General features: G+C 41.9%; 18 non-coding genes across 18 annotated transcripts; all 18 read left to right on the top strand.

Annotated features, from left to right (window-relative positions):
- Positions 1-829: 829 nt before the first annotated feature.
- LOC147873510 (5S ribosomal RNA) lies at positions 830-948 on the top strand. The gene has a single exon (XR_015535693.1). It is a non-coding gene; the product is annotated as a 5S ribosomal RNA (ribosomal RNA).
- A 1,255-nt stretch (positions 949-2,203) lies between these two features.
- Positions 2,204-2,322, top strand: LOC147873509 (5S ribosomal RNA). Its single transcript, XR_015535692.1, has one exon. It is a non-coding gene; the product is annotated as a 5S ribosomal RNA (ribosomal RNA).
- Positions 2,323-3,578: 1,256 nt separating this feature from the next.
- On the top strand, positions 3,579-3,697 carry LOC147873508 (5S ribosomal RNA). Its single transcript, XR_015535637.1, has one exon. It is a non-coding gene; the product is annotated as a 5S ribosomal RNA (ribosomal RNA).
- A 1,258-nt stretch (positions 3,698-4,955) lies between these two features.
- Positions 4,956-5,074, top strand: LOC147873507 (5S ribosomal RNA). Its single transcript, XR_015535691.1, has one exon. It is a non-coding gene; the product is annotated as a 5S ribosomal RNA (ribosomal RNA).
- Positions 5,075-6,330: 1,256 nt separating this feature from the next.
- LOC147873506 (5S ribosomal RNA) lies at positions 6,331-6,449 on the top strand. Its single transcript, XR_015535643.1, has one exon. It is a non-coding gene; the product is annotated as a 5S ribosomal RNA (ribosomal RNA).
- Positions 6,450-7,698: 1,249 nt separating this feature from the next.
- Positions 7,699-7,817, top strand: LOC147873505 (5S ribosomal RNA). Its single transcript, XR_015535690.1, has one exon. It is a non-coding gene; the product is annotated as a 5S ribosomal RNA (ribosomal RNA).
- A 1,256-nt stretch (positions 7,818-9,073) lies between these two features.
- LOC147873504 (5S ribosomal RNA) lies at positions 9,074-9,192 on the top strand. Its single transcript, XR_015535689.1, has one exon. It is a non-coding gene; the product is annotated as a 5S ribosomal RNA (ribosomal RNA).
- A 1,249-nt stretch (positions 9,193-10,441) lies between these two features.
- LOC147873503 (5S ribosomal RNA) lies at positions 10,442-10,560 on the top strand. The gene has a single exon (XR_015535636.1). It is a non-coding gene; the product is annotated as a 5S ribosomal RNA (ribosomal RNA).
- Positions 10,561-11,818: 1,258 nt separating this feature from the next.
- Positions 11,819-11,937, top strand: LOC147873502 (5S ribosomal RNA). The gene has a single exon (XR_015535688.1). It is a non-coding gene; the product is annotated as a 5S ribosomal RNA (ribosomal RNA).
- A 1,257-nt stretch (positions 11,938-13,194) lies between these two features.
- On the top strand, positions 13,195-13,313 carry LOC147873501 (5S ribosomal RNA). The gene has a single exon (XR_015535644.1). It is a non-coding gene; the product is annotated as a 5S ribosomal RNA (ribosomal RNA).
- Positions 13,314-14,570: 1,257 nt separating this feature from the next.
- LOC147873500 (5S ribosomal RNA) lies at positions 14,571-14,689 on the top strand. The gene has a single exon (XR_015535687.1). It is a non-coding gene; the product is annotated as a 5S ribosomal RNA (ribosomal RNA).
- A 2,993-nt stretch (positions 14,690-17,682) lies between these two features.
- Positions 17,683-17,801, top strand: LOC147873499 (5S ribosomal RNA). The gene has a single exon (XR_015535665.1). It is a non-coding gene; the product is annotated as a 5S ribosomal RNA (ribosomal RNA).
- Positions 17,802-19,058: 1,257 nt separating this feature from the next.
- Positions 19,059-19,177, top strand: LOC147873498 (5S ribosomal RNA). The gene has a single exon (XR_015535664.1). It is a non-coding gene; the product is annotated as a 5S ribosomal RNA (ribosomal RNA).
- Positions 19,178-20,434: 1,257 nt separating this feature from the next.
- On the top strand, positions 20,435-20,553 carry LOC147873497 (5S ribosomal RNA). Its single transcript, XR_015535686.1, has one exon. It is a non-coding gene; the product is annotated as a 5S ribosomal RNA (ribosomal RNA).
- Positions 20,554-21,809: 1,256 nt separating this feature from the next.
- On the top strand, positions 21,810-21,928 carry LOC147873496 (5S ribosomal RNA). The gene has a single exon (XR_015535677.1). It is a non-coding gene; the product is annotated as a 5S ribosomal RNA (ribosomal RNA).
- Positions 21,929-23,184: 1,256 nt separating this feature from the next.
- Positions 23,185-23,303, top strand: LOC147873495 (5S ribosomal RNA). The gene has a single exon (XR_015535685.1). It is a non-coding gene; the product is annotated as a 5S ribosomal RNA (ribosomal RNA).
- A 1,255-nt stretch (positions 23,304-24,558) lies between these two features.
- Positions 24,559-24,677, top strand: LOC147873494 (5S ribosomal RNA). The gene has a single exon (XR_015535684.1). It is a non-coding gene; the product is annotated as a 5S ribosomal RNA (ribosomal RNA).
- Positions 24,678-25,933: 1,256 nt separating this feature from the next.
- On the top strand, positions 25,934-26,052 carry LOC147873493 (5S ribosomal RNA). Its single transcript, XR_015535679.1, has one exon. It is a non-coding gene; the product is annotated as a 5S ribosomal RNA (ribosomal RNA).
- The last annotated feature ends 642 nt before the right edge of the window (positions 26,053-26,694 follow it).

Genomic DNA, 26,694 nt, shown 5'->3' with positions numbered 1-26,694 from the left:
TTTCTCTCCGGTGGTATAATCAGATAAACACAGAAGGCAAGGGGGTTAGGCGCCTGTCATTTGCTTCATGCATATTTCAAAATTTAGACTAGGATATTTTATATTTGAATGTAATTTTCCCTCCTAAAATTAACACACCTTTCAGGAAAGGCTTCAGACTGTGGGTCTCGTCGTTAAGATACAAAGCGACTGTCCGTCACTTGGAGGGGTGAACGTTTTACTAAAATTTTTTTTTTCTTTTACAGAATGCCTAAAGATAGTCATAGAAAGTAAAGCTGCACAGGCGTCTATCAGTAGTTGACTTTAGATCGCAGACGAATACTAGGTGAAAGTTCAGCTTGGATGGTTTGTTATCCTACTGTGTCGGGCAGTGTTCCAAGTGCCGGCGAATACGTACTTGTTCTAGCAAGACCATATCGTGTATAGACTGAAATACTCTTTTGTGTCTTGGCGTTGTATATTATTCATCGGCCACTGGGCAGCTCCTGATTTACACCCACCGAGAGGGTCAACTGTGATTTTCTCCTGCAACGGTATTTAGAAAATCATTATTTTAGCAAGGAACCACTCGGCCAGGTAAAATCTGTCTGCCGTATATTTCTACTTATGTCCATGTATTTTATATTGGGAATTTTGAGGAAGTCGTCCGAGGTGAATCTTTCAGGGTTCGGCCCTGTATTTGTTAGTGGTATCGACTTTAGAAGCTGGAAGTGTCGTTTTCTAAAGATAATCAGCAATCCGTTCTCTTACTATTTTGAAATTCAATTGATTTGGTTATGCAGGAAATAAGGAATGGACTTGTTATAGGAGTAACTCAGTCAAATCTAATGCCAACGGCCATACCATGCTGAAAACACCGGTTCTCGTCTGATCACCGCAGTTAAGCAGCATTGGGCGTGGTTAGTACTTGGATGGGTGACCGCTTGGGAACACCACGTGCTGTTGGCTTCATTTTTTTTATTTTGCTTTTTTCTTTAATAACTGCAGCCAGCATGTCGGCGTCGTTGGGACTGCTCCCAAACTACTTATTTGCCGAAATGATTGCATTGTTTCATTATGGCTTTTTCTAAAATATTCCTTTTTGTTGCCTTATCGTTTCTCAGTAAGTGCACTCGAGCCTAGCCAGTTTGTTCCGCGATTATCGATGACGCAATGAAACGCATGAATGAGTGTTGGGAGATACCTGTCGAGCAAATGAGGTAATTTTCCTCACCGCAGTATCTCAGTGTGAAATTTTGCCTTCCAGGTGGGGGATTGTCTACTTCCGGAAAAAGGAGGGCAACCACGAAAGATGTGAGACGGGACATCTCCGAGTTAAGATACACAGCGCTTGTCCAATACTTGGAGAGCTGAACATTATATGAATTTCTTTTTTTTCTCTCCGGGGGTATAATCAGATAAACACAGAAGGCAAGGGGGTTAGGCGCCTGTCATTTGCTTCATGCATATTTCAAAATTTAGACTATTATATTTTATATTTGAATGTAATTTTCCCTCCTAAAATTAACACACCTTTCAGGAAAGGCTTCAGACTGTGGGTCTCGTCGTTAAGATACAAAGCGACTGTCCGTCACTTGGAGGGGTGAACGTTTTACTAAAATTTTTTTTTTCTTTTACAGAATGCCTAAAGATAGTCATAGAAAGTAAAGCTGCACAGGCGTCTATCAGTAGTTGACTTTAGATCGCAGACGAATACTAGGTGAAAGTTCAGCTTGGATGGTTTGTTATCCTACTGTGTCGGGCAGTGTTCCAAGTGCCGGCGAATACGTACTTGTTCTAGCAAGACCATATCGTGTATAGACTGAAATACTCTTTTGTGTCTTGGCGTTGTATATTATTCATCGGCCACTGGGCAGCTCCTGATTTACACCCACCGAGAGGGTCAACTGTGATTTTCTCCTGCAACGGTATTTAGAAAATCATTATTTCAGCAAGGAACCACTCGGCCAGGTAAAATCTGTCTGCCGTATATTTCTACTTATGTCCATGTATTTTATATTGGGAATTTTGAGGAAGTCGTCCGAGGTGAATCTTTCAGGGTTCGGCCCTGTATTTGTTAGTGGTATCGACTTTAGAAGCTGGAAGTGTCGTTTTCTAAAGATAATCAGCAATCCGTTCTCTTACTATTTTGAAATTCAATTGATTTGGTTATGCAGGAAATAAGGAATGGACTTGTTATAGGAGTAACTCAGTCAAATCTAATGCCAACGGCCATACCATGCTGAAAACACCGGTTCTCGTCTGATCACCGCAGTTAAGCAGCATTGGGCGTGGTTAGTACTTGGATGGGTGACCGCTTGGGAACACCACGTGCTGTTGGCTTCATTTTTTTTATTTTGCTTTTTTCTTTAATAACTGCAGCCAGCATGTCGGCGTCGTTGGGACTGCTCCCAAACTACCTATTTGCCGAAATGATTGCATTGTTTGATTATGGCTTTTTCTAAAATATTCCTTTTTCTTGCCTTATCGTTTCTCAGTAAGTGCACTCGAGCCTAGCCAGTTTGTTCCGCGATTATCGATGACGCAATGAAACGCATGAATGAGTGTTGGGAGATACCTGTCGAGCAAATGAGGTAATTTTCCTCACCGCAGTATCTCAGTGTGAAATTTTGCCTTCCAGGTGGTGGGATGGTCTACTTCCGGAAAAAGGAGGGCAACCACGAAAGATGTGAGACGGGACATCTCCGAGTTAAGATACACAGCGCTTGTCCAATACTTGGAGAGCTGAACATTATATGAATTTCTTTTTTTTCTCTCCGGGGGTATAATCAGATAAACACAGAAGGCAAGGGGGTTAGGCGCCTGTCATTTGCTTCATGCATATTTCAAAATTTAGACTAGGATATTTTATATTTGAATGTAATTTTCCCTCCTAAAATTAACACAACTTTCAGGAAAGGCTTCAGACTGTGGGTCTCGTCGTTAAGATACAAAGCGACTGTCCGTCACTTGGAGGGGTGAACGTTTTACTAAAATTTTTTTTTTCTTTTACAGAATGCCTAAAGATAGTCATAGAAAGTAAAGCTGCACAGGCGTCTATCAGTAGTTGACTTTAGATCGCAGACGAATACTAGGTGAAAGTTCAGCTTGGATGGTTTGTTATCCTACTGTGTCGGGCAGTGTTCCAAGTGCCGGCGAATACGTACTTGTTCTAGCAAGACCATATCGTGTATAGACTGAAATACTCTTTTGTGTCTTGGCGTTGTATATTATTCATCGGCCACTGGGCAGCTCCTGATTTACACCCACCGAGAGAGTCAACTGTGATTTTCTCCTGCAACGGTATTTAGAAAATCATTATTTCAGCAAGGAACCACTCGGCCAGGTAAAATCTGTCTGCCGTATATTTCTACTTATGTCCTTGTATTTTATATATGGAATTTTGAGGAAGTCGTCCGAGGTGAATCTTTCAGGGTTCGGCCCTGTATTTGTTAGTGGTATCGACTTTAGAAGCTGGAAGTGTCGTTTTCTAAAGATAATCAGCAATCCGTTCTCTTACTATTTTGAAATTCAATTGAATTGGTTATGCAGGAAATAAGGAATGGTCTTGTTATAGGAGTAACTCAGTCAAATCTAATGCCAACGGCCATACCATGCTGAAAACACCGGTTCTCGTCTGATCACCGCAGTTAAGCAGCATTGGGCGTGGTTAGTACTTGGATGGGTGACCGCTTTGGAACACCACGTGCTGTTGGCTTCATTTTTTTTATTTTGCTTTTTTCTTTAATAACTGCAGCCAGCATGTCGGCGTCGTTGGGACTACTCCCAAACTAACTATTTGCCGAAATGATTGCATTGTTTGATTATGGCTTTTTCTAAAAAAATTCCTTTTTGTTGCCTAATCGTTTCTCAGTAAGTGCACTCGAGCCTAGCCAGTTTGTTCCGCGATTATCGAAGACGCAATGTAACGCGTGAATGAGTGTTGGTAGATACCTGTCGAGCAAATGAGGTAATTTTCCTCACCGCAGTATCTCAGTATGAAATTTTGCCGTCCAGGTGGTGGGATGGTCTACTTCCGAAAAAAGGAGGGCAACCACGAAAGATGTGAGACGGGACATCTCCGAGTTAAGATACACAGCGCTTGTCCAATACTTGGAGGGGTGAACATTATATGAATTCCTTTTTTTTCTCTCCGGGGGTATAATCAGATAAACACAGAAGGCAAGGGGGTTAGACGCCTGTCATTTGCTTTATGCATATTTCAAAATTTAATCTAGGATCATTTATATTTGAATGTAATTTTCCCTCCTAAAATTAACACACCTTTCAGGAAAGGCTTCAGACTGTGGGTGTTGTCGTTAAGATATTAAGCGACTGTCCGTCACTTGGAGGGGTGAACGTTTTACTAATTTTTTTTCTTTTCTTTTACACAATGCCTAAAGATAGTCATAGAAAGTAAAGCTGCACAGGCGTCTATCAGTAGTTGACTTTAGATCGCAGACGAATACTAGGTGAAAGTTCAGCTTGGATGGTTTGTTATCCTACTGTGTCGGGCAGTGTTCCAAGTGCCGGCGAATACGTACTTGTTCTAGCAAGACCATATCGTGTATAGACTGAAATACTCTTTTGTGTCTTGGCGTTGTATATTATTCATCGGCCACTGGGCAGCTCCTGATTTACACCCACCGAGAGAGTCAACTGTGATTTTCTCTTGCAACGGTATTTAGAAAATTATTATTTCAGCAAGGAACCACTCGGCCAGGTAAAATCTGTCTGCCGTATATTTCTACTTATGTCCATGTATTTTATATTGGGAATTTTGAGGAAGTCGTCCGAGGTGAATCTTTCAGGGTTCGGCGCTGTATTTTTTAGTGGTATCGACTTTAGAAGCTGGAAGTGTAGTTTTCTAAAGATAATCAGCAATCCGTTCTCTTACTATTTTGAAATTCAATTGAATTGGTTATGCAGGAAATAAGGAATGGTCTTGTTATAGGAGTAACTCAGTCAAATTTAATGCCAACGGCCATACCATGCTGAAAACACCGGTTCTCGTCTGATCACCGCAGTTAAGCAGCATTGGGCGTGGTTAGTACTTGGATGGGTGACCGCTTGGGAACACCACGTGCTGTTGGCTTCATTTTTTTTATTTTGCTTTTTTTTTAATAACTGCAGCCAGCATGTCGGCGTCGTTGGGACTACTCCCAAACTACCTATTTGCCGAAATGATTGCATTGTTTGATTATGGCTTTTTCTAAAAAAATTCTTTTTTGTTGCCTAATCGTTTCTCAGTAAGTGCACTCGAGCCAAGCCAGTTTGTTCCGCGATTATCGAAGACGCAATGAAACGCGTGAATGTGTGTTGGGAGATACCTGTCGAGCAAATGAGGTAATATTCCTCACCGCAGTATCTCAGTATGAAATTTTGCCGTCCAGGTGGTGGGATGGTCTACTTCCGGAAAAAGGAGGGCAACCACGAAAGATGTGAGACGGGACATCTCCGAGTTAAGATACACAGCGCTTGTCCAATACTTGGAGAGCTGAACATTATATGAATTCCTTTTTTTTCTCTCCGGGGGTATAATCAGATAAACACAGAAGGCAAGGGGGTTAGGCGCCTGTCATTTGCTTCATGCATATTTCAAAATTTAGACTAGGATATTTTATATTTGAATGTAATTTTCCCTCCTAAAATTAACACACCTTTCAGGAAAGGCTTCAGACTGTGGGTCTCGTCGTTAAGATACAAAGCGACTGTCCGTCACTTGGAGGGGTGAACGTTTTACTAAATTTTTTTCTTTCTTTTACAGAATGCCTAAAGTTAGTCATAGAAAGTAAAGCTGCACAGGCGTCTATCAGTAGTTGACTTTACATCGCAGACGAATACTAGGTGAAAGTTCAGCTTGGATGGTTTGTTATCCTACTGTGTCGGGCAGTGTTCCAAGTGCCGGCGAATACGTACTTGTTCTAGCAAGACCATATCGTGTATAGACTGAAATACTCTTTTGTGTCTTGGCGTTGTATATTATTCATCGGCCACTGGGCAGCTCCTGATTTACACCTACCGAGAGAGTCAACTGTGATTTTCTCCTGCTACGGTATTTAGAAAATCATTATTTCAGCAAGGAACCACTCGGCCAGGTGAAATCTGTCTGCCGTATATTTCTACTTATGTCCATGTATTTTATATTGGGAATTTTGAGGAAGTCGTCCGAGGTGAATCTTTCAGGGTTCGGCCCTGTATTTTTTAGTGGTATCGACTTTAGAAGCTGGAAGTGTCGTTTTCTAAAGATAATCAGCAATACGTTCTCTTACTATTTTGAAATTCATTTGATTTGGTTATGCAGGAAATAAGGAAAGGACTTGTTATAGGAGTAACTCAGTCAAATCTAATGCCAACGGCCATACCATGCTGAAAACACCGGTTCTCGTCTGATCACCGCAGTTAAGCAGCATTGGGCGTGGTTAGTACTTGGATGGGTGACCGCTTGGGAACACCACGTGCTGTTGTCTTCATTCTTTTTATTTTGCTTTTTTCTTTAATAACTGCAGCCAGCATGTCGGCGTCGTTGGGACTCCTCCCAAACTACCTATTTGCCGAAATGATTGCATTGTTTGATTATGGCTTTTTCTAAAAAAATTCCTTTTTGTTGCCTAATCGTTTCTCAGTAAGTGCACTCGAGCCTAGCCAGTTTGTTCTGCGATTATGGAAGACGCAATGAAACGCGTGAATGAGTGTTGGGAGATACCTGTCGAGCAAATGAGGTAATATTCCTCACCGCAGTATCTCAGTATGAAATTTTGCCGTCCAGGTGGTGGGATGGTCTACTTCCGGAAAAAGGAGGGCAACCACGAAAGATGTGAGACGGGACATCTCCGAGTTAAGATACACAGCGCTTGTCCAATACTTGGAGAGCTGAACATTATATGAATTCCTTTTCTTTCTCTCCGGGGGTATAATCAGATAAACACAGAAGGCAAGGCGCCTGTCATTTGCTTCATGCATATTTCAAAATTTAGTCTAGGATATTTTATATTTGAATGTAATTTTCCCTCCTAAAATTAACACACTTTTCAGGAAAGGCTTCAGACTGTGGGTCTCGTCGTTAAGATACAAAGCGACTGTCCGTCACTTGGAGGGGTGAACGTTTTACTAAATTTTTTTCTTTCTTTTACAGAATGCCTAAAGTTAGTCATAGAAAGTAAAGCTGCACAGGCGTCTATCAGTAGTTGACTTTAGATCGCAGATGAATACTAGGTGAAAGTTCAGCTTGGATGGTTTGTTATCCTACTGTGTCGGGCAGTGTTCCAAGTGCCGGCGAATACGTCCTTGTTCTAGCAAGACCATATCGTGTATAGACTGAAATACTCTTTTGTGTCTTGGCGTTGTATATTATTCATCGGCCACTGGGCAGCTCCTGATTTACACCCACCGAGAGAGTCAACTGTGATTTTCTCTTGCAACGGTATTTAGAAAATTATTATTTCAGCAAGGAACCACTCGGCCAGGTAAAATCTGTCTGCCGTATATTTCTACTTATGTCCATGTATTTTATATTGGGAATTTTGAGGAAGTCGTCCGAGGTGAATCTTTCAGGGTTCGGCCCTGTATTTTTTAGTGGTATCGACTTTAGAAGCTGGAAGTGTCGTTTTCTAAAGATAATCAGCAATCCGTTCTCTTACTATTTTGAAATTCAATTGAATTGGTTATGCAGGAAATAAGGAATGGTCTTGTTATAGGAGTAACTCAGTCAAATTTAATGCCAACGGCCATACCATGCTGAAAACACCGGTTCTCGTCTGATCACCGCAGTTAAGCAGCATTGGGCGTGGTTAGTACTTGGATGGGTGACCGCTTGGGAACACCACGTGCTGTTGGCTTCATTTTTTTTATTTTGCTTTTTTTTTAATAACTGCAGCCAGCATGTCGGCGTCGTTGGGACTACTCCCAAACTACCTATTTGCCGAAATGATTGCATTGTTTGATTATGGCTTTTTCTAAAAAAATTCTTTTTTGTTGCCTAATCGTTTCTCAGTAAGTGCACTCGAGCCAAGCCAGTTTGTTCCGCGATTATCGAAGACGCAATGAAACGCGTGAATGTGTGTTGGGAGATACCTGTCGAGCAAATGAGGTAATATTCCTCACCGCAGTATCTCAGTATGAAATTTTGCCGTCCAGGTGGTGGGATGGTCTACTTCCGGAAAAAGGAGGGCAACCACGAAAGATGTGAGACGGGACATCTCCGAGTTAAGATACACAGCGCTTGTCCAATACTTGGAGAGCTGAACATTATATGAATTCCTTTTTTTTCTCTCCGGGGGTATAATCAGATAAACACAGAAGGCAAGGGGGTTAGGCGCCTGTCATTTGCTTCATGCATATTTCAAAATTTAGACTAGGATATTTTATATTTGAATGTAATTTTCCCTCCTAAAATTAACACACCTTTCAGGAAAGGCTTCAGACTGTGGGTCTCGTCGTTAAGATACAAAGCGACTGTCCGTCACTTGGAGGGGTGAACGTTTTACTAAATTTTTTTCTTTCTTTTACAGAATGCCTAAAGTTAGTCATAGAAAGTAAAGCTGCACAGGCGTCTATCAGTAGTTGACTTTACATCGCAGACGAATACTAGGTGAAAGTTCAGCTTGGATGGTTTGTTATCCTACTGTGTCGGGCAGTGTTCCAAGTGCCGGCGAATACGTACTTGTTCTAGCAAGACCATATCGTGTATAGACTGAAATACTCTTTTGTGTCTTGGCGTTGTATATTATTCATCGGCCACTGGGCAGCTCCTGATTTACACCTACCGAGAGAGTCAACTGTGATTTTCTCCTGCTACGGTATTTAGAAAATCATTATTTCAGCAAGGAACCACTCGGCCAGGTGAAATCTGTCTGCCGTATATTTCTACTTATGTCCATGTATTTTATATTGGGAATTTTGAGGAAGTCGTCCGAGGTGAATCTTTCAGGGTTCGGCCCTGTATTTTTTAGTGGTATCGACTTTAGAAGCTGGAAGTGTCGTTTTCTAAAGATAATCAGCAATACGTTCTCTTACTATTTTGAAATTCATTTGATTTGGTTATGCAGGAAATAAGGAAAGGACTTGTTATAGGAGTAACTCAGTCAAATCTAATGCCAACGGCCATACCATGCTGAAAACACCGGTTCTCGTCTGATCACCGCAGTTAAGCAGCATTGGGCGTGGTTAGTACTTGGATGGGTGACCGCTTGGGAACACCACGTGCTGTTGGCTTCATTCTTTTTATTTTGCTTTTTTCTTTAATAACTGCAGCCAGCATGTCGGCGTCGTTGGGACTACTCCCAAACTACCTATTTGCCGAAATGATTGCATTGTTTGATTATGGCTTTTTCTAAAAAAATTCCTTTTTGTTGCCTAATCGTTTCTCAGTAAGTGCACTCGAGCCTAGCCAGTTTGTTCTGCGATTATGGAAGACGCAATGAAACGCGTGAATGAGTGTTGGGAGATACCTGTCGAGCAAATGAGGTAATATTCCTCACCGCAGTATCTCAGTATGAAATTTTGCCGTCCAGGTGGTGGGATGGTCTACTTCCGGAAAAAGGAGGGCAACCACGAAAGATGTGAGACGGGACATCTCCGAGTTAAGATACACAGCGCTTGTCCAATACTTGGAGAGCTGAACATTATATGAATTCCTTTTCTTTCTCTCCGGGGGTATAATCAGATAAACACAGAAGGCAAGGCGCCTGTCATTTGCTTCATGCATATTTCAAAATTTAGTCTAGGATAGTTTATATTTGAATGTAATTTTCCCTCCTAAAATTAACACACTTTTCAGGAAAGGCTTCAGACTGTGGGTCTCGTCGTTAAGATACAAAGCGACTGTCCGTCACTTGGAGGGGTGAACGTTTTACTAAATTTTTTTCTTTCTTTTACAGAATGCCTAAAGTTAGTCATAGAAAGTAAAGCTGCACAGGCGTCTATCAGTAGTTGACTTTAGATCGCAGATGAATACTAGGTGAAAGTTCAGCTTGGATGGTTTGTTATCCTACTGTGTCGGGCAGTGTTCCAAGTGCCGGCGAATACGTCCTTGTTCTAGCAAGACCATATCGTGTATAGACTGAAATACTCTTTTGTGTCTTGGCGTTGTATATTATTCATCGGCCACTGGGCAGCTCCTGATTTACACCCACCTAGAGAGTCAACTGTGATTTTCTCCTGCAACGGTATTTAGAAAATCATTATTTCAGCAAGGAACCACTCGGCCAGGTAAAATCTGTCTGCCGTATATTTCTACTTATGTCCTTGTATTTTATATATGGAATTTTGAGGAAGTCGTCCGAGGTGAATCTTTCAGGGTTCGGCCCTGTATTTGTTAGTGGTATCGACTTTAGAAGCTGGAAGTGTCGTTTTCTAAAGATAATCAGCAATCCGTTCTCTTACTATTTTGAAATTCAATTGAATTGGTTATGCAGGAAATAAGGAATGGTCTTGTTATAGGAGTAACTCAGTCAAATCTAATGCCAACGGCCATACCATGCTGAAAACACCGGTTCTCGTCTGATCACCGCAGTTAAGCAGCATTGGGCGTGGTTAGTACTTGGATGGGTGACCGCTTTGGAACACCACGTGCTGTTGGCTTCATTTTTTTTATTTTGCTTTTTTCTTTAATAACTGCAGCCAGCATGTCGGCGTCGTTGGGACTACTCCCAAACTAACTATTTGCCGAAATGATTGCATTGTTTGATTATGGCTTTTTCTAAAAAAATTCCTTTTTGTTGCCTAATCGTTTCTCAGTAAGTGCACTCGAGCCTAGCCAGTTTGTTCCGCGATTATCGAAGACGCAATGTAACGCGTGAATGAGTGTTGGGAGATACCTGTCGAGCAAATGAGGTAATTTTCCTCACCGCAGTATCTCAGTATGAAATTTTGCCGTTCAGGTGGTGGGATGGTCTACTTCCGGAAAAAGGAGGGCAACCACGAAAGATGTGAGACGGGACATCTCCGAGTTAAGATACACAGCGCTTGTCCAATACTTGGAGGGGTGAACATTATATGAATTCCTTTTTTTTCTCTCCGTGGGTATAATCAGATAAACACACAAGGCAAGGGGGTTAGGCGCCTGTCATTTGCTTCATGCATATTTCAAAATTTAATCTAGGATCATTTATATTTGAATGTAATTTTCCCTCCTAAAATTAACACACCTTTCAGGAAAGGCTTCAGACTGTGGGTGTTGTCGTTAAGATATTAAGCGACTGTCCGTCACTTGGAGGGGTGAACGTTTTACTAATTTTTTTTCTTTTCTTTTACACAATGCCTAAAGATAGTCATAGAAAGTAAAGCTGCACAGGCGTCTATCAGTAGTTGACTTTAGATCGCAGACGAATACTAGGTGAAAGTTCAGCTTGGATGGTTTGTTATCCTACTGTGTCGGGCAGTGTTCCAAGTGCCGGCGAATACGTACTTGTTCTAGCAAGACCATATCGTGTATAGACTGAAATACTCTTTTGTGTCTTGGCGTTGTATATTATTCATCGGCCACTGGGCAGCTCCTGATTTACACCCACCGAGAGAGTCAACTGTGATTTTCTCTTGCAACGGTATTTAGAAAATTATTATTTCAGCAAGGAACCACTCGGCCAGGTAAAATCTGTCTGCCGTATATTTCTACTTATGTCCATGTATTTTATATTGGAAATTTTGAGGAAGTCGTCCGAGGTGAATCTTTCAGGGTTCGGCCCTGTATTTTTTAGTGGTATCGACTTTAGAAGCTGGAAGTGTCGTTTTCTAAAGATAATCAGCAATCCGTTCTCTTACTATTTTGAAATTCAATTGAATTGGTTATGCAGGAAATAAGGAATGGTCTTGTTATAGGAGTAACTCAGTCAAATTTAATGCCAACGGCCATACCATGCTGAAAACACCGGTTCTCGTCTGATCACCGCAGTTAAGCAGCATTGGGCGTGGTTAGTACTTGGATGGGTGACCGCTTGGGAACACCACGTGCTGTTGGCTTCATTTTTTTTATTTTGCTTTTTTTTTTAATAACTGCAGCCAGCATGTCGGCGTCGTTGGTACTACTCCCAAACTACCTATTTGCCGAAATGATTGCATTGTTTGATTATGGCTTTTTCTAAAAAAATTCTTTTTTGTTGCCTAATCGTTTCTCAGTAAGTGCACTCGAGCCAAGCCAGTTTGTTCCGCGATTATCGAAGACGCAATGAAACGCGTGAATGTGTGTTGGGAGATACCTGTCGAGCAAATGAGGTAATATTCCTCACCGCAGTATCTCAGTATGAAATTTTGCCGTCCAGGTGGTGGGATGGTCTACTTCCGGAAAAAGGAGGGCAACCACGAAAGATGTGAGACGGGACATCTCCGAGTTAAGATACACAGCGCTTGTCCAATACTTGGAGAGCTGAACATTATATGAATTCCTTTTTTTTCTCTCCGGGGGTATAATCAGATAAACACAGAAGGCAAGGGGGTTAGGCGCCTGTCATTTGCTTCATGCATATTTCAAAATTTAGACTAGGATATTTTATATTTGAATGTAATTTTCCCTCCTAAAATTAACACACCTTTCAGGAAAGGCTTCAGACTGTGGGTCTCGTCGTTAAGATACAAAGCGACTGTCCGTAACTTGGAGGGGTGAACGTTTTACTAAATTTTATTCTTTCTTTTACAGAATGCCTAAAGTTAGTCATAGAAAGTAAAGCTGCACAGGCGTCTATCAGTAGTTGACTTTAGATCGCAGACCAATACTAGGTGAAAGTTCAGCTTGGATGGTTGTTTATCCTACTGTGTCGGGCAGTGTTCCAAGTGCCGGCGAATACGTCCTTGTTCTAGCAAGACCATATCGTGTATAGACTGAAATACTCTTTTGTGTCTTGGCGTTGTATATTATTCATCGGCCACTGGGCAGCTCCTGATTTACACCCACCTAGAGAGTCAACTGTGATTTTCTCCTGCAACGGTATTTAGAAAATCATTATTTCAGCAAGGAACCACTCGGCCAGGTAAAATCTGTCTGCCGTATATTTCTACTTATGTCCATGTATTTTATATTGGGAATTTTGAGGAAGTCGTCCGAGGTGAATCTTTCAGGGTTCGGCCCTGTATTTGTTAGTGGTATCGACTTTAGAAGCTGGAAGTGTCGTTTTCTAAAGATAATCAGCAATCCGTTCTCTTACTATTTTGAAATTCAATTGATTTGTTTATGCAGGAAGTAAGGAATGGACTTGTTATAGGAGTAACACAGTCAAATCTAATGCCAACGGCCATACCATGCTGAAAACACCGGTTCTCGTCTGATCACCGCAGTTAAGCAGCATTGGGCGTGGTTAGTACTTGGATGGGTGACCGCTTGGAAACACCACGTGCTGTTGGCTTCATTTTTTTTATTTTGCTTTTTTCTTTAATAACTGCAGCCAGCATGTCGGCGTCGTTGGGACTACTCCCAAACTACCTATTTGCCGAAATGATTGCATTGTTTGATTATGGCTTTTTCTAAAAAAATTGCTTTTTGTTACCTAATCGTTTCTCAGTAAGTGCACTCGAGCCAAGCCAGTTTGTTCCGCGATTATCGAAGACGCAATGAAACGCGTGAATGTGTGTTGGGAGATACCTGTCGAGCAAATGAGGTAATATTCCTCACCGCAGTATCTCAGTATGAAATTTTGCCGTCCAGGTGGTGGGATGGTCTACTTCCGGAAAAAGGAGGGCAACCACGAAAGATGTGAGACGGGACATCTCCGAGTTAAGATACACAGCGCTTGTCCAATACTTGGAGAGCTGAACATTATATGAATTCCTTTTTTTTCTCTCCGGGGGTATAATCAGATAAACACAGAAGGCAAGGGGGTTAGGCGCCTGTCATTTGCTTCATGCATATTTCAAAATTTAGACTAGGATATTTTATATTTGAATGTAATTTTCCCTCCTAAAATTAACACACCTTTCAGGAAAGGCTTCAGACTGTGGGTCTCGTCGTTAAGATACAAAGCGACTGTCCGTCACTTGGAGGGGTGAACGTTTTACTAAATTTTTTTCTTTCTTTTACAGAATGCCTAAAGTTAGTCATAGAAAGTAAAGCTGCACAGGCGTCTATCAGTAGTTGACTTTAGATCGCAGATGAATACTAGGTGAAAGTTCAGCTTGGATGGTTTGTTATCCTACTGTGTCGGGCAGTGTTCCAAGTGCCGGCGAATACGTACTTGTTCTAGCAAGACCATATCGTGTATAGACTGAAATACTCTTTTGTGTCTTGGCGTTGTATATTATTCATCGGCCACTGGGCAGCTCCTGATTTACACCTACCGAGAGAGTCAACTGTGATTTTCTCCTGCTACGGTATTTAGAAAATCATTATTTCAGCAAGGAACCACTCGGCCAGGTGAAATCTGTCTGCCGTATATTTCTACTTATGTCCATGTATTTTATATTGGGAATTTTGAGGAAGTCGTCCGAGGTGAATCTTTCAGGGTTCGGCCCTGTATTTTTTAGTGGTATCGACTTTAGAAGCTGGAAGTGTCGTTTTCTAAAGATAATCAGCAATACGTTCTCTTACTATTTTGAAATTCAATTGATTTGGTTATGCAGGAAATAAGGAAAGGACTTGTTATAGGAGTAACTCAGTCAAATCTAATGCCAACGGCCATACCATGCTGAAAACACCGGTTCTCGTCTGATCACCGCAGTTAAGCAGCATTGGGCGTGGTTAGTACTTGGATGGGTGACCGCTTGGGAACACCACGTGCTGTTGGCTTCATTCTTTTTATTTTGCTTTTTTCTTTAATAACTGCAGCCAGCATGTCGGCGTCGTTGGGACTACTCCCAAACTACCTATTTGCCGAAATGATTGCATTGTTTGATTATGGCTTTTTCTAAAAAAATTCCTTTTTGTTGCCTAATCGTTTCTCAGTAAGTGCACTCGAGCCTAGCCAGTTTGTTCTGCGATTATGGAAGACGCAATGAAACGCGTGAATGAGTGTTGGGAGATACCTGTCGAGCAAATGAGGTAATATTCCTCACCGCAGTATCTCAGTATGAAATTTTGCCGTCCAGGTGGTGGGATGGTCTACTTCCGGAAAAAGGAGGGCAACCACGAAAGATGTGAGACGGGACATCTCCGAGTTAAGATACACAGCGCTTGTCCAATACTTGGAGAGCTGAACATTATATGAATTCCTTTTCTTTCTCTCCGGGGGTATAATCAGATAAATACAGAAGGCAAGGGGGTTAGGCGCCTGTCATTTGCTTCATGCATATTTCAAAATTTAGTCTAGGATAGTTTATATTTGAATGTAATTTTCCCTCCTAAAATTAACACACTTTTCAGGAAAGGCTTCAGACTGTGGGTCTCGTCGTTAAGATACAAAGCGACTGTCCGTCACTTGGAGGGGTGAACGTTTTACTAAATTTTTTTCTTTCTTTTACAGAATGCCTAAAGTTAGTCATAGAAAGTAAAGCTGCACAGGCGTCTATCAGTAGTTGACTTTAGATCGCAGATGAATACTAGGTGAAAGTTCAGCTTGGATGGTTTGTTATCCTACTGTGTCGGGCAGTGTTCCAAGTGCCGGCGAATACGTCCTTGTTCTAGCAAGACCATATCGTGTATAGACTGAAATACTCTTTTGTGTCTTGGCGTTGTATATTATTCATCGGCCACTGGGCAGCTCCTGATTTACACCCACCTAGAGAGTCAACTGTGATTTTCTCCTGCAACGGTATTTAGAAAATCATTATTTCAGCAAGGAACCACTCGGCCAGGTAAAATCTGTCTGCCGTATACTTCTACTTATGTCCATGTATTTTATATTGGGAATTTTGAGGAAGTCGTCCGAGGTGAATCTTTCAGGGTTCGGCCCTGTATTTGTTAGTAGTATCGACTTTAGAAGCTGGAAGTGTCGTTTTCTAAAGATAACCAGCAATCCGTTCTCTTACTATTTTGAAATTCAATTGATTTGGTTATGCAGGAAATAAGGAATGGACTTGTTATAGGAGTAACTCAGTCAAATCTAATGCCAACGGCCATACCATGCTGAAAACACCGGTTCTCGTCTGATCACCGCAGTTAACCAACCAACCAAAAAGCTAACTGAGGGCGGAGGCCTGCGCAAGCGCAAGCATCGTCCCTACCTAGGTGACACCATTCCTGCACTCAAGGCGCATTGCTGGAAATGGTAAACTGTCTTAATATAAAAAACGGAAATTTTGCTCACGCTAACAGGGTTACGCCGTGGCTGGAGCCTCGACCATTCAAACTGGGATCTGTTGCTGCTGATGGGAGGTTATCCCGTCAGGCAAGTTGTCCAAAGGAATTTGGTTGGTTGGATCTCTGGGGTTTGAACCCAGAGAGGGAGGGGCCGTTTCGGCTGAAGGCCTCTGCGGCGTGGGGGGAAGATCATTTCAGCTGATGGCCTCCATGATCGCAGTTAAGCAGCATTGGGCGTGGTTAGTACTTGGATGGGTGACCGCTTGGGAACACCACGTGCAGTTGGCTTCATTTTTTTTATTTTGCTTTTTTCTTTAATAACTGCAGCCAGCATGTCGGCGTCGTTGGGACTACTCCCAAACTACCTATTTGCCGAAATGATTGCATTGTTTGATTATGGCTTTTTCTAAAAAAATTCCTTTTTGTTGCCTAATCGTTTCTCAGTAAGTGCACTCGAGCCTAGCCAGTTTGTTCCGCGATTATCGAAGACGCAATGAAACGCGTGAATGAGTGTTGGGAGATACCTTTCGAGCAAATGAGGTAATATTCCTCACCGCAGTATCTCAGTATGAAATTTTGCCGTCCAGGTGGTGGGATGGTCTACTTCCGGAAAAAGGAGGGCAACCACGAAAGATGTGAGACGGGACATCTCCGAGTTAAGATACACAGCGCTTGTCCAATACTTGGAGAGCTGAACATTATATGAATTCCTTTTTTTACTCTCCGGGGGTATAATCAGATAAACACAGAAGGCAAGGGGGTTAGGCGCCTGTCATTTGCTTCATGCATATTTCAAAATTTAGTCTAGGATAGTTTATATTTGAATGTAATTTTCCCTCCTAAAATTAACACACTTTTCAGGAAAGGCTTCAGACTGTGTGTCTCGTCGTTAAGATACAAAGCGACTGTCCGTCATTTGGAGGGGTGAACGTTTTACTAAAAAAAATTTTTCTTTTACAGAATGCCTAAAGTTAGTCATAGAAAGTAAAGCTGCACAGGCGTCTATCAGTAGTTGACTTTAGATCGCAGACGAATACTAGGTGAAAGTTCAGCTTGGATGGTTTGTTATCCTACTGTGTCGGGCAGTGTTCCAAGTGCCGGCGAATACGTCCTTGTTCTAGCAAGACCATATCGTGTATAGACTGAAATACTCTTTTGTGTCTTGGCGTTGTATATTATTCATCGGCCACTGGGCAGCTCCTGATTTACACCCACCTAGAGAGTCAACTGTGATTTTCTCCTGCAACGGTATTTAGAAAATCATTATTTCAGCAAGGAACCACTCGGCCAGGTAAAATCTGTCTGCCGTATACTTCTACTTATGTCCATGTATTTTATATTGGGAATTTTGAGGAAGTCGTCCGAGGTGAATCTTTCAGGGTTCGGCCCTGTATTTGTTAGTGGTATCGACTTTAGAAGCTGGAAGTGTCGTTTTCTAAAGATAATCAGCAATCCGTTCTCTTACTATTTTGAAATTCAATTGATTTGGTTATGCAGGAAATAAGGAATGGACTTGTTATAGGATTAACTCAGTCAAATCTAATGCCAACGGCCATACCATGCTGAAAACACCGGTTCTCGTCTGATCACCGCAGTTAAGCAGCATTGGGCGTGGTTAGTACTTGGATGGGTGACCGCTTGGGAACACCACGTGCAGTTGGCTTCATTTTTTTTATTTTGCTTTTTTCTTTAATAACTGCAGCCAGCATGTCGGCGTCGTTGGGACTACTCCCAAACTACCTATTTGCCGAAATGATTGCATTGTTTGATTATGGCTTTTTCTAAAAAAATTCCTTTTTGTTGCCTAATCGTTTCTCAGTAAGTGCACTCGAGCCTAGCCAGTTTGTTCCGCGATTATCGAAGACGCAATGAAACGCGTGAATGAGTGTTGGGAGATACCTGTCGAGCAAATGAGGTGATATTCCTCACCGCAGTATCTCAGTATGAAATTTTGCCGTCCAGGTGGTGGGATGGTCTACTTCCGGAAAAAGGAGGGCAACCACGAAAGATTTGAGACGGGACATCTCCGAGTTAAGATACACAGCGCTTGTCCAATACTTGGAGAGCTGAACATTATATGAATTCCTTTTTTTACTCTCCGGGGGTATAATCAGATAAACACAGAAGGCAAGGGGGTTAGGCGCCTGTCATTTGCTTCATGCATATTTCAAAATTTAGTCTAGGATAGTTTATATTTGAATGTAATTTTCCCTCCTAAAATTAACACACTTTTCAGGAAAAGCTTCAGACTGTGTGTCTCGTCGTTAAGATACAAAGCGACTGTCCGTCACTTGGAGGGGTGAACGTTTTACTAAATTTTTTTCTTTCTTTTACAGAATGCCTAAAGTTAGTCATAGAAAGTAAAGCTGCACAGGCGTCTATCAGTAGTTGACTTTAGATCGCAGACGAATACTAGGTGAAAGTTCAGCTTGGATGGTTTGTTATCCTACTGTGTCGGGCAGTGTTCCAAGTGCCGGCGAATACGTCCTTGTTCTAGCAAGACCATATCGTGTATAGACTGAAATACTCTTTTGTGTCTTGGCGTTGTATATTATTCATCGGCCACTGGGCAGCTCCTGATTTACACCCACCTAGAGAGTCAACTGTGATTTTCTCCTGCAACGGTATTTAGAAAATCATTATTTCAGCAAGGAACCACTCGGCCAGGTAAAATCTGTCTGCCGTATACTTCTACTTATGTCCATGTATTTTATATTGGGAATTTTGAGGAAGTCGTCCGAGGTGAATCTTTCAGTGTTCGGCCCTGTATTTGTTAGTGGTATCGACTTTAGAAGCTGGAAGTGTCGTTTTCTAAAGATAATCAGCAATCCGTTCTCTTACTATTTTGAAATTCAATTGATTTGGTTATGCAGGAAATAAGGAATGGACTTGTTATAGGAGTAACTCAGTCAAATCTAATGCCAACGGCCATACCATGCTGAAAACACCGGTTCTCGTCTGATCACCGCAGTTAAGCAGCATTGGGCGTGGTTAGTACTTGGATGGGTGACCGCTTGGGAACACCACGTGCAGTTGGCTTCATTTTTTTTATTTTGCTTTTTTCTTTAATAACTGCAGCCAGCATGTCGGCGTCGTTGGGACTACTCCCAAACTACCTATTTGCCGAAATGATTGCATTGTTTGATTATGGCTTTTTCTAAAAAAATTCCTTTTTGTTGCCTAATCGTTTCTCAGTAACTGCACTCGAGCCTAGCCAGTTTGTTCCGCGATTATCGAAGACGCAATGAAACGCGTGAATGAGTGTTGGGAGATACCTGTCGAGCAAATGAGGTAATATTCCTCACCGCAGTATCTCAGTATGAAATTTTGCCGTCCAGGTGGTGGGATGGTCTACTTCCGTAAAAAGGAGGGCAACCACGAAAGATGTGAGACGGGACATCTCCGAGTTAAGATACACAGCGCTTGTCCAATACTTGGAGAGCTGAACATTATATGAATTCCTTTTTTTTCTCTCCGGGGGTATAATCAGATAAACACAGAAGGCAAGGGGGTTAGGCGCCTGTCATTTGCTTCATGCATATTTCAAAATTTAGACTAGGATATTTTATATTTGAATGTAATTTTCCCTCCTAAAATTAACACACCTTTCAGGAAAGGCTTCAGACTGTGGGTCTCGTCGTTAAGATACAAAGCGACTGTCCGTCACTTGGAGGGGTGAACGTTTTACTAAATTTTTTTCTTTCTTTTACAGAATGCCTAAAGTTAGTCATAGAAAGTAAAGCTGCACAGGCGTCTATCAGTAGTTGACTTTAGATCGCAGACGAATACTAGGTGAAAGTTCAGCTTGGATGGTTTGTTATCCTACTGTGTCGGGCAGTGTTCCAAGTGCCGGCGAATACGTACTTGTTCTAGCAAGACCATATCGTGTATAGACTGAAATACTCTTTTGTGTCTTGGCGTTGTATATTATTCATCGGCCACTGGGCAGCTCCTGATTTACACCTACCGAGAGAGTCAACTGTGAGTTTCTCCTGCTACGGTATTTAGAAAATCATTATTTCAGCAAGGAACCACTCGGCCAGGTGAAATCTGTCTGCCGTATATTTCTACTTATGTCCATGTATTTTATATTGGGAATTTTGAGGAAGTCGTCCGAGGTGAATCTTTCAGGGTTCGGCCCTGTATTTTTTAGTGGTATCGACTTTAGAAGCTGGAAGTGTCGTTTTCTAAAGATAATCAGCAATACGTTCTCTTACTATTTTGAAATTCAATTGATTTGGTTATGCAGGAAATAAGGAAAGGACTTGTTATAGGAGTAACTCAGTCAAATCTAATGCCAACGGCCATACCATGCTGAAAACACCGGTTCTCGTCTGATCACCGCAGTTAAGCAGCATTGGGCGTGGTTAGTACTTGGATGGGTGACCGCTTGGGAACACCACGTGCTGTTGGCTTCATTCTTTTTATTTTGCTTTTTTCTTTAATAACTGCAGCCAGCATGTCGGCGTCGTTGGGACTACTCCCAAACTACCTATTTGCCGAAATGATTGCATTGTTTGATTATGGCTTTTTCTAAAAAAAATCCTTTTTGTTGCCTAATCGTTTCTCAGTAAGTGCACTCGAGCCTAGCCAGTTTGTTCTGCGATTATGGAAGACGCAATGAAACGCGTGAATGAGTGTTGGGAGATACCTGTCGAGCAAATGAGGTAATATTCCTCACCGCAGTATCTCAGTATGAAATTTTGCCGTCCAGGTGGTGGGATGGTCTACTTCCGGAAAAAGGAGGGCAACCACGAAAGATGTGAGACGGGACATCTCCGAGTTAAGATACACAGCCCTTGTCCAATACTTGGAGAGCTGAACATTATATGAATTCCTTTTCTTTCTCTCCGGGGGTATAATCAGATAAACACAGAAGGCAAGGGGGTTAGGCGCCTGTCATTTGCTTCATGCATATTTCAAAATTTAGTCTAGGATAGTTTATATTTGAATGTAATTTTCCCTCCTAAAATTAACACACTTTTCAGGAAAGGCTTCAGACTGTGTGTCTCGTCGTTAAGATACAAAGCGACTGTCCGTCACTTGGAGGGGTGAACGTTTTACTAAAAAAATATTTTCTTTTACAGAATGCCTAAAGTTAGTCATAGAAAGTAAAGCTGCACAGGCGTCTATCAGTAGTTGACTTTAGATCGCAGACGAATACTAGGTGAAAGTTCAGCTTGGATGGTTTGTTATCCTACTGTGTCGGGCAGTGTTCCAAGTGCCGGCGAATACGTCCTTGTTCTAGCAAGACCATATCGTGTATAGACTGAAATACTCTTTTGTGTCTTGGCGTTGTATATTATTCATCGGCCACTGGGCAGCTCCTGATTTACTCCCACCTAGAGAGTCAACTGTGATTTTCTCCTGCAACGGTATTTAGAAAATCATTATTTCAGCAAGGAACCACTCGGCCAGGTAAAATCTGTCTGCCGTATACTTCTACTTATGTCCATGTATTTTATATTGGGAATTTTGAGGAAGTCGTCCGAGGTGAATCTTTCAGGGTTCGGCCCTGTATTTGTTAGTGGTATCGACTTTAGAAGCTGGAAGTGTCGTTTTCTAAAGATAATCAGCAATCCGTTCTCTTACTATTTTGAAATTCAATTGATTTGGTTATGCAGGAAATAAGGAATGGACTTGTTATAGGAGTAACTCAGTCAAATCTAATGCCAACGGCCATACCATGCTGAAAACACCGGTTCTCGTCTGATCACCGCAGTTAAGCAGCATTGGGCGTGGTTAGTACTTGGATGGGTGACAGCTTGGGAACACCACGTGCAGTTGGCTTCATTTTTTTTATTTTGCTTTTTTCTTTAATAACTGCAGCCAGCATGTCGGCGTCGTTGGGACTACTCCCAAACTACCTATTTGCCGAAATGATTGCATTGTTTGATTATGGCTTTTTCTAAAAAAATTCCTTTTTGTTGCCTAATCGTTTCTCAGTAAGTGCACTGGAGCCTAGCCAGTTTGTTCCGCGATTATCGAAGACGCAATGAAACGCGTGAATGAGTGTTGGGAGATACCTGTCGAGCAAATGAGGTAATATTCCTCACCGCAGTATCTCAGTATGAAATTTTGCCGTCCAGGTGGTGGGATGGTCTACTTCCGGAAAAAGGAGGGCAACCACGAAAGATGTGAGACGGGACATCTCCGAGTTAAGATACACAGCGCTTGTCCAATACTTGGAGAGCTGAACATTATATGAATTCCTTTTTTTACTCTCCGGGGGTATAATCAGATAAACACAGAAGGCAAGGGGGTTAGGCGCCTGTCATTTGCTTCATGCATATTTCAAAATTTAGTCTAGGATAGTTTATATTTGAATGTAATTTTCCCTCCTAAAATTAACACACTTTTCAGGAAAGGCTTCAGACTGTGTGTCTCGTCGTTAAGATACAAAGCGACTGTCCGTCATTTGGAGGGGTGAACGTTTTACTAAAAAAAATTTTTCTTTTACAGAATGCCTAAAGTTAGTCATAGAAAGTAAAGCTGCACAGGCGTCTATCAGTAGTTGACTTTAGATCGCAGACGAATACTAGGTGAAAGTTCAGCTTGGATGGTTTGTTATCCTACTGTGTCGGGCTGTGTTCCAAGTGCCGGCGAATACGTCCTTGTTCTAGCAAGACCATATCGTGTATAGACTGAAATACACTTTTGTGTCTTGGCGTTGTATATTATTCATCGGCCACTGGGCAGCTCCTGATTTACACCCACCTAGAGAGTCAACTGTGATTTTCTTTTGCAACGGTATTTAGAAAATCATTATTTCAGCAAGGAACCACTCGGCCAGGTAAAATCTGTCTGCCGTATACTTCTACTTATGTCCATGTATTTTATATTGGGAATTTTGAGGAAGTCGTCCGAGGTGAATCTTTCAGGGTTCGGCCCTGTATTTGTTAGTGGTATCGACTTTAGAAGCTGGAAGTGTCGTTTTCTAAAGATAATCAGCAATCCGTTCTCTTACTATTTTGAAATTCAATTGATTTGGTTATGCAGGAAATAAGGAATGGACTTGTTATAGGAGTAACTCAGTCAAATCTAATGCCAACGGCCATACCATGCTGAAAACACCGGTTCTCGTCTGATCACCGCAGTTAAGCAGCATTGGGCGTGGTTAGTACTTGGATGGGTGACCGCTTGGGAACACCACGTGCTGTTGGCTTCATTTTTTTTATTTTGCTTTTTTCTTTAATAACTGCAGCCAGCATGTCGGCGTCGTTGGGACTACTCCCAAACTACCTATTTGCCGAAATGATTGCATTGTTTGATTATGGCTTTTTCTAAAAAAATTCCTTTTTGTTGCCTAATCGTTTCTCAGTAAGTGCACTCGAGCCAAGCCAGTTTGTTCCGCGATTATCGAAGACGCAATGAAACGCGTGAATGTGTGTTGGGAGATACCTGTCGAGCAAATGAGGTAATATTCCTCACCGCAGTATCTCAGTATGAAATTTTGCCGTCCAGGTGGTGGGATGGTCTACTTCCGGAAAAAGGAGGGCAACCACGAAAGATGTGAGACGGGACATCTCCGAGTTAAGATACACAGCGCTTGTCCAATACTTGGAGAGCTGAACATTATATGAATTCCTTTTTTTCTCTCCGGGGGTATAATCAGATAAACACAGAAGGCAAGGGGGTTAGGCGCCTGTCATTTGCTTCATGCATATTTCAAAATTTAGAATAGGATATTTTATATTTGAATGTAATTTTCCCTCCTAAAATTAACACACCTTTCAGGAAAGGCTTCAGACTGTGGGTCTCGTCGTTAAGATACAAAGCGACTGTCCGTCACTTGGAGGGGTGAACGTTTTACTAAATTTTTTTCTTTCTTTTACAGAATGCCTAAAGTTAGTCATAGAAAGTAAAGCTGCAGAGGCGTCTATCAGTAGTTGACTTTAGATCGCAGACGAATACTAGGTGAAAGTTCAGCTTGGATGGTTTGTTATCCTACTGTGTCGGGCAGTGTTCCAAGTGCCGGCGAATACGTACTTGTTCTAGCAAGACCATATCGTGTATAGACTGAAATACTCTTTTGTGTCTTGGCGTTGTATATTATTCATCGGCCACTGGGCAGCTCCTGATTTACACCCACCGAGAGAGTCAACTGTGATTTTCTCCTGCAACGGTATTTAGAAAATCATTATTTCAGCAAGGAACCACTCGGCCAGGTGAAATCTGTCTGCCGTATATTTCTACTTATGTCCATGTATTTTATATTGGGAATTTTGAGGAAGTCGTCCGAGGTGAATCTTTCAGGGTTCGGCCCTGTATTTGTTAGTGGTATCGACTTTAGAAGCTGGAAGTGTCGTTTTCTAAAGATAATCAGCAATCCGTGCTCTTACTATTTTGAAATTTAATTGAATTGGTTATGCAGGAAAAAGGAATGGACTTGTTATAGGAGTAACTCAGTCAAATCTAATGCCAACGGCCATACCATGCTGAAAACACCGGTTCTCGTCTGATCACCGCAGTTAAGCAGCATTGGGCGTGGTTAGTACTTGGATGGGTGACCGCTTGGGAACACCACGTGCTGTTGGCTTCATTTTTTTTATTTTGCTTTTTTCTTTAATAACTGCAGCCAGCATGTCGGCGTCGTTGGGACTACTCCCAAACTACCTATTTGCCGAAATGATTGCATTGTTTGATTATGGCTTTTTCTAAAAAAATTCCTTTTTGTTGCCTAATCGTTTCTCAGTAAGTGCACTCGAGCCAAGCCAGTTTGTTCCGCGATTATCGAAGACGCAATGAAACGAGTGAATGTGTGTTGGGAGATACCTGTCGAGCAAATGAGGTAATATTCCTCACCGCAGTATCTCAGTATGAAATTTTGCCGTCCAGGTGGTGGGATGGTCTACTTCCGGAAAAAGGAGGGCAACCACGAAAGATGTGAGACGGGACATCTCCGAGTTAAGATACACAGCGCTTGTCCAATACTTGGAGAGCTGAACATTATATGAATTCCTTTTTTTTCTCTCCGGGGGTATAATCAGATAAACACAGAAGGCAAGGGGGTTAGGCGCCTGTCATTTGCTTCATGCATATTTCAAAATTTAGACTAGGATATTTTATATTTGAATGTAATTTTCCCTCCTAAAATTAACACACCTTTCAGGAAAGGCTTCAGACTGTGGGTCTCGTCGTTAAGATACAAAGCGACTGTCCGTCACTTGGAGGGGTGAACGTTTTACTAAAAAAAATTTTTCTTTTACAGAATGCCTAAAGTTAGTCATAGAAAGTAAAGCTGCACAGGCGTCTATCAGTAGTTGACTTTAGATCGCAGACGAATACTAGGTGAAAGTTCAGCTTGGATGGTTTGTTATCCTACTGTGTCGGGCAGTGTTCCAAGTGCCGGCGAATACGTACTTGTTCTAGCAAGACCATATCGTGTATAGACTGAAATACTCTTTTGTGTCTTGGCGTTGTATATTATTCATCGGCCACTGGGCAGCTCCTGATTTACACCCACCGAGAGAGTCAACTGTGATTTTCTCCTGCAACGGTATTTAGAAAATCATTATTTCAGCAAGGAACCACTCGGCCAGGTGAAATCTGTCTGCCGTATATTTCTACTTATGTCCATGTATTTTATATTGGGAATTTTGAGGAAGTCGTCCGAGGTGAATCTTTCAGGGTTCGGCCCTGTACTTTTTAGTGGTATCGACTTTAGAAGCTGGAAGTGTCGTTTTCTAAAGATAATCAGCAATCCGTTCTCTTACTATTTTGAAATTCAATTGATTTGGTTATGCAGGAAATAAGGAATGGACTTGTTATAGGAGTAACTCAGTCAAATCTAATGCCAACGGCCATACCATGCTGAAAACACCGGTTCTCGTCTGATCACCGCAGTTAAGCAGCATTGGGCGTGGTTAGTACTTGGATGGGTGACCGCTTGGGAACACCACGTGCTGTTGGCTTCATTTTTTTTATTTTGCTTTTTTCTTTAATAACTGCAGCCAGCATGTCGGCGTCGTTGGGACTACTCCCAAACTACCTATTTGCCGAAATGATTGCATTGTTTGATTATGGCTTTTTCTAAAAAAATTCCTTTTTGTTGCCTAATCGTTTCTCAGTAAGTGCACTCGAGCCTAGCCAGTTTGTTCTGCGATTATCGAAGACGCAATGAAACGCGTGAATGAGTGTTGGGAGATACCTGTCGATCAAATGAGGTAATATTCCTCACCGCAGTATCTCAGTATGAAATTTTGCCGTTCAGGTGGTGGGATGGTCTACTTCCGGAAAAAGGAGGGCAACCACGAAAGATGTGAGACGGGACATCTCCGAGTTAAGATACACAGCGCTTGTCCAATACTTGGAGGGATGAACATTATATGAATTCCTTTTCTTTCTCTCCGGGGGTATAATCAGATAAACACAGAAGGCAAGGGGGTTAGGCGCCTGTCATTTGCTTCATGCATATTTCAAAATTTAGTCTAGGATAGTTTATATTTGAATGTAATTTTCCCTCCTAAAATTAACACACTTTTCAGGAAAGGCTTCAGACTGTGGGTCTCGTCGTTAAGATACAAAGCGACTGTCCGTCACTTGGAGGGATGACG

The sequence above is a fragment of the Zootermopsis nevadensis genome, unplaced genomic scaffold (assembly GCF_977971745.1).
Source record: "Zootermopsis nevadensis isolate Lab colony 2312 unplaced genomic scaffold, Znev_1.0 Znev_ptg000017l, whole genome shotgun sequence".
NCBI classification, from domain to species: Eukaryota; Metazoa; Arthropoda; class Insecta; order Blattodea; family Termopsidae; genus Zootermopsis; species Zootermopsis nevadensis.
This window is presented reverse-complemented; position numbering and strand designations above follow the sequence as displayed.